Source organism: Pantherophis guttatus, chromosome 3 (assembly GCF_059756535.1).
Source record: "Pantherophis guttatus breed Tessera chromosome 3, ASM5975653v1, whole genome shotgun sequence".
Taxonomy (NCBI): Eukaryota; Metazoa; Chordata; class Lepidosauria; order Squamata; family Colubridae; genus Pantherophis; species Pantherophis guttatus.
This window is the reverse complement of record NC_142065.1, coordinates 99232625-99239041: the sequence shown is the minus strand read 5'-3', so window position 1 is coordinate 99239041 and position 6417 is coordinate 99232625. Positions and strand designations below refer to the sequence as shown.

The following is a 6417-nucleotide window of genomic DNA, read 5'->3' as shown; positions in this document are numbered from 1 at the left end:
GGTTGCTAAGTGTCTGAATTTTGATCACATGACCATGGGAATACTGCAATGGTTGTGTGAAAAATGGTAATAAGTCATATTTTTCAGCACTGTTGTAATTTTGAACAGTTATTAAATGAATGATTGTAATTTGAGGACCGCTTGAATGGGCTAATATCTATTTGATAGCATTGATTTGGGTGAGTAGGTTGGGAGATAAAGTTTCATATGAAGAAAATGCTTAGTTATCTAAAACAGACCAGCCTTTTTGTGTGGGGTTTCCAATTACTAGTAGTAAGTAAGTAAGTAAGCTTTTATTGCGGTCAGAGACCAAATTAAAATAGACAAACAAAGGAAGCATATTTTACAAATATGGATAGATCATGGAACAGTACACCATCTACTGTCTCAAATACAATCTGTACTGTCAATACTAGTGATCCTCTGCTGTCGGGCTTACCCGTCTCTTTTCCCGTTTTTTTCCAGCCACGACTGCAGCAAAATTTTTTGCCACCTTTAGAGTTATATTGGGGTCTGCGTCCTGGAGTAGGAAATAAAGGCTGAACATATCAGGTGAACCAGGGAATTTCTGGGAAATAGGAGAAATGAGTCTTGATCTTATATCCCGGTAGTGGGGATATACGAATGTAATATGGAACAGGGATTCCGGGGATCGGCCGTCACATGTACAATGAATGGATTTTACCCCCCCCCCCCCGAAAGCCTACTGTCGAGGACATTCGAAGGGATCACATTAAATCGTGCCTTCATAAATGCGAGCCTGTGTTTGATAGAGTGTAACGTGGAGAGGTAAGGCGGAGGGTGAGACGAGGGAACAATACCAAGGGAAAACGGTGAGCATGTTCCTGATCGATGTGCCAGATTTAGTTGTCTATCAATGTCGTCCAGCCATTGAAAGATCAATGATTTGGCAGCATCAGGGCCTAGAATAAAAGCTTCAATGGGGGAAATTCCGATCTTGAAAAGTTTTGTATGGATATTACAGGCCCAGGGACTATGAAAAGGGTCCCGCCATAGGCATTGGCCTAGGTAATAGCCTGGGAGTCTGGTCTACAGGGACAACCAATAGCCAATTGCACGTTTCCACAAGATTGTTGCAAGTGAGGATATGCCCAGTTCCAAACGAATTGCGGTGTTACTTACGCGGGGGGGGGGGGACTCCCATCAGATGGCATAGGAACTGGCTGTGAACAGACTCAAGAGAAGAAATGTTGGATTGGACCCAGAGAGAGGCGCCATAGGTGATAGCAGCTATCACCTTTGCCCTGTAGACTTTTAATGCTGAGGGGATGTGATGAGCTCCTTCAGTATGAAAAAAGTGCAGGAGGGCATGGGTGGAGATCTTAGCCTTATTACAGAGGGACTTAACCTGCGCAGGCCACTTGGTATTGGATTGAAAGAGGATACCCAGATATTGGAATCTGTGGACCTGTTCCACTGGGATGGCATCAAGATTCCATTGGTAGATTTTCCTGCTTCTTGCAAAAATCATGATTTTAGACTTTGAATGGTTTATATGCAATTGGTTAGCAGAGCAATAGGCAGAAAGGATTTTTAAGGCTCTAAGTAGGCCCACCCGGGAAAATGAAAGTATTGCGGCATCGTCAGCGTAGAGCAGGAGCGGACATCTATAATCAGCTAATCTAGGGGCATGGATGTAGACCATGTGATCCAAAAATGCCTTTCTCCAGTCACTGATATATAAATTGAAGAGAAAGGGTGCCAGAATACATCCTTGCCTAACCCCCTTGTTAACGGGGATAGCGTTAGAGAGATCCCCCTGCGGGGTAAGGCGCACTTTTGCTTCTGTTCCGTCGTGCAGTTGGGAGATAAGCCAAAGTAATCTTTTGTCAATACCCCAGGTGGAAAGTTTGGCCCACAGCTTAGCTCTAGGGATGCTGTCGAAGGCAGCCTTTAGGTCTATAAAGGCAATGCAGAGATGACCCTTCCTGGGGGTGGAATATTTTACGGCAAGATGATGAAGGATCAGGGCATGGTCAATTGTAGAATGGTCTGGACGGAACCCCGCCTGCTCATATCCAAGCAGGTCAGCCTCTTCAGCCCAGCACTCCAGTTTGGACAGGAGATAATGGGCATAGAGTTTCCCCAAAATTGAAAGAAGACTGATGTTACGGAAGTTGCTGGGATCGGAATGGACCTTTCTTATGTATTGGGATAATTATGGCATCCTTCCAGAGCTTGGGGATGAGGCCCGTCTGGTTGATCGCATTAAATACCTCAGTGAGAACCGGGGTCCACCAGTCCTTATGGGCTAGAATGGCTTCAGCTGGGATGAGATCCGGGCCGGGAGCTTTTCGAGGTTTGAGTTGTCCGATTAGTTTGGCAATCGTGGATGGTTCCACAGGAGGCCATCTGGGAAGGTGGTTAGGGAAAGAGCCTGAGGTCAAAGAAACTGGCACGTCGGTGTTGTAAAAGACTTGGTGTAGAAAGAGTTCCCATGTGGTGGCAGAGATGGAGAGAGTGAGCCTACTAGTTGGCCTCCTGTTTAACAGACTCCAGAAATCTTGAGGGTTGTTGGATTTCGCGGCCTCTAGTAGTGCATTTCACCTTAGCTGGTGCCAGTCTTGCTTGGCTCTTGAAAGGGCTAGCTTGTATGCCTTCTTGGCCTCGAAATAAGCAGGGGGGGCCATCGATGAACCTGTTCGTTTGTGAGCAGAATATATAAATCTCATATGATTCCTGGCTTGTTTGCACTGTGAGTTAAACCAAGGGGCTCCCTTCCTCCGGGAAACTCTACCAGGGGTAAGAGTGGGGTGCTGAAAGGAGGATATAAGACCGCTTAAACACTCAGTGAAGGCGGTCAGTAACACACCGGGTGTAGCCTTGGTGCCGATTAAGGCTGATAAAGTATTGGCTGCTTCTTGATGATAAAAGCGTGCGTGAAAAAGGGCCAGAGACTTTGACCATTTCTGCAACATTGGGGAGCCTCTGGGATTAGAGTCTATTGAGACAGTGTGAGCAGAATGGTCTTGAGGTCTATATAGCCGTGCAACCGTAATGAGAGGAAGGTGATCGCTGAAAATCCTGTCATCTACTTTGAAGGAGGAAATGTATGGCAAAAAGGCTCTCGAAACCAAGATATAATCTATTGTGCTGTTGCCATTTTTGGCCAAGTGGGTAAATTCCCCGGGGACATCCGGGGCACATCTGCCATTAAGGGGGAAGAGGTCTAGTTTGACGGTAAGAAGAGCTAGACAAGTCCCCACTTTGTCAACTTTCCAATCCTTGGAGACTCTCCCTTTCAAGGTATCCAGGGGGTGGTCATCCCTAGTTGGGCCTGTCCACAATAAGAGGCAACCAGGGTTTCCCAAGTCCCCGCAGTGCGGGCATTTAGATCCCCTGCCAGAAGAACCAGAGAATGAGGGAATCTAAGTGTGATGGTAGCGAGAAAATCTTCCAGACCGGCCCACAGCTCATCCAAGTCCCGGTGAGAGCCCCCAGGAGGAAGATCGATATTAAACACCAGGAGCGAGAGCTTCCTGACGGATATCAAATTTGCCTGGGCATAAGGGGGAAGGGAGTCTACAGGAGTCACGTTTGCGTGGCAATTACTAGTAGTGAATCACCCTGAATTTTTAATGATTATTATGTGCACTGATATAAAAGTTGGTATAATTCTATGCAAAGAGGTATTTTTTTTTAACAAAGTTAAAATTCTTTTGGCAGTTTCTCTTGCTTTTGCTGAAGATGTTAGATGGAACTAATATTTCAAAGACAGCAGTGAAAAACAAATTTGAGCTCAAAGTCTGGATTAGATTTGCATGACAGTCTAAAGTTATCCATGCTTGGTGATCTCATGATATTTGTTTTTAAGAATTCAAGAAGCCAATATTCTCACTGAATTTCATTTTAGTCAACCCCCCCCCACCTTTCCCCAGTTTCTAGGTTGGGATGGCAGGGTTATGATTTAGGGGAAAGGGCATTTGAAGTTTGGGTTACATCTTCTATGTCCTGAGAAAACTAAAGTCCAACTGTCACCATGATAAGAAATAAGATCAGCAATGCTAGTTGTTTGACAAATAAATTCACAACTTCCTTATGAGAGCAGTTGCATAAACAAAGTGATGGCTGATCTAATGAAGGCATGGTGTCATAAGGGATAACTGCACTATAGATCACAGTACTTAGTACTTCACAGTATCTAAGGTTATCATTTACTATTTAGAAGACAGACTTTTTCAATACTAAAGCAATATGGCAAAGCTGCAAGTGATTACAATCTTAGCTCATTATTATTGGTTTGGAGTGACTGACAAAAGATTGCTTAGGTGTGAGCATATGCTGTCTCTTGCATAGTGCTTCTCAAATCAATAAGAATGCCTTTTGTATATACAATACACTCTCTCTCTCTCTCTCTCTCTCTCTCTCTCTCTCTCTCTCTCTCTCTCTCTCTATATATATATATATATATATATATATATATATATATATATATATATATATATATGCATATTCTTTCTAGCCAGGTTTTACCTACGTAAACTTAGTTGTTCTACAGCCCTAGGTTCTGTGAAATCTCATTCACAAGTTTCTGGGCCTTTTTTCTGCTGACAAACTGCAACTCTGTGTTGCTCTCTAGGAGACTCAGATAGCTATTTCTGCCTCTTAAGGCGTCTTTGGTGAGCCACACCCACTTCTCATATATATATATATATATATAATATTTCGCTGATAAAGAAATAAAGGGAGACTTATTATAGATCTATTTCAAGCTATTTAGCTCTCATCAGCTAGCCATACCTTTACTTGGATTTGAACTTGGGCTGCATGTTAGGCAGTTGTATTAACCTCTGAGCCACAGCGAAATATAAATTTGGGATAAAATGGTTTGTCATGAATGTGACTGCTTGAGGGCTCCTGGATTGGAGCTGAAAGGTGAAAAGGATGCAGCATGCTCCCTCCCACATGCTTATGGAGCTCATACAAAAGATTTATTATGTATGAGGCATTAGTACCAGATGAATGCTTAGTGAAGGTGTTATCTTCACATCTGTGGAATACATGCCCTTGTAAGCAATAGCTGTTGCAATTTCCTTACCTATGCAACCAATACAAACACAAGAGCCAAATTATTTTGTAAATCTGCCCTTCATAGGTTACATGATCTTCAGGATATTCTCTAAAGCTTGGTTTACATAGCACATGAAATCCTAAACCCCGAATACAGTTGCTGTGTTCACAAAAATGCTATGTGCAAAGGAATAGTATAGGCCTGCAAAAATATTAAGTTCAGAAATTTAATTAAAAGATGATTTGTTTGATTTAATGATTCAGTCTAAATTTCTGAAAGCATCAAATCAAATTGCATGGCTCTGAATCACTTCGGAAACTTTTGAATGCTCTTTGGTGATTCATTTGTCTTTTGAAATACAGTTTTCCTGAATCAGTTTGGCAATTTGATTTGGATTTGTCATGATTTGACTGACCCTAAAATAAACCATATTATGATTTTCAGAGATAGCATTGTTCACACAACATGGTAAATCACAGACTGTAAAATACCATTTTAATGTGTACAATTGCCTCAAAGGTATCAAGAGCAGATAAAGTGATGCTTTCCATAGGGTATGAATTAAAATCCCCATAATTATTTTCTGTTGGTCATGCTGAAGTTATCACATTGTTTGCATGGAACAAAATTCATAATGTTGTTGTCTCAAATGTATCTGGTAGTGGTGGCTTTTACATTATAAACAAAGTATTAAACAGAGCTTAAAGGATCCCTGAAACAACATGTCATCATTGTCATCGTCATCATAGCGATTGTCTATCCACTGCAGGATGAAAGCCTCTTCCACATGTTTACAACCAATGTGGTCGAGAGCTTTCTTTTGCCAATTGGGACCACAATACTTGCTTATGTCATTATCCTTCTTGTTTTAGGTCTCTTTTGTGGATGTTTTTTTATCAAGAGGGATCCATTCTATGACTGCCTTGTTCCACTGCCATCAGTTCTTGCTAAGTGACCAGCCCATTTCCATTTCAATTCTTTTATTCTCTTGATGATATTGTATATTTTCATTTGTTCTCTAATCTATGTGCTAATTGTTATTATTATAGCATAGTTTGAAGGTTCCAAATGAAATTAACTAAAAGAAACTATATCTATACATTTTGTTTCATGTAATGAAAAAACACATTTTTGTTCTATTTGACTTCTGAACTGAATAAAGTGAAGTGAGAAAGTGTATATATAGGTATTATACGTGTGACTTTTTAAAAACTTTTAGATCATAGTAGAGAAGCTGTTCCTTTCCTTTTCAAAATAGGAAAATACATAATTTAAATAAATAAAATTTTAATTCAGAATTTTATTTCAATATCACATCTACAGCAAGGATGCAAAATAGTCCAAATATTATTTATGGGAAAAATCATTACTTTTTATGAATTGCT

At 41.1% G+C, this 6417-nt stretch overlaps 1 long non-coding RNA gene across 1 annotated transcript; it reads left to right on the top strand.

Moving 5' to 3' along the window:
• Positions 1–442: 442 nt before the first annotated feature.
• Positions 443–6211, top strand: LOC132711210 (uncharacterized). Its single transcript, XR_009622045.2, has 2 exons — positions 443–552; positions 5905–6211. It is a non-coding gene; the product is annotated as an uncharacterized LOC132711210 (long non-coding RNA).
• The last annotated feature ends 206 nt before the right edge of the window (positions 6212–6417 follow it).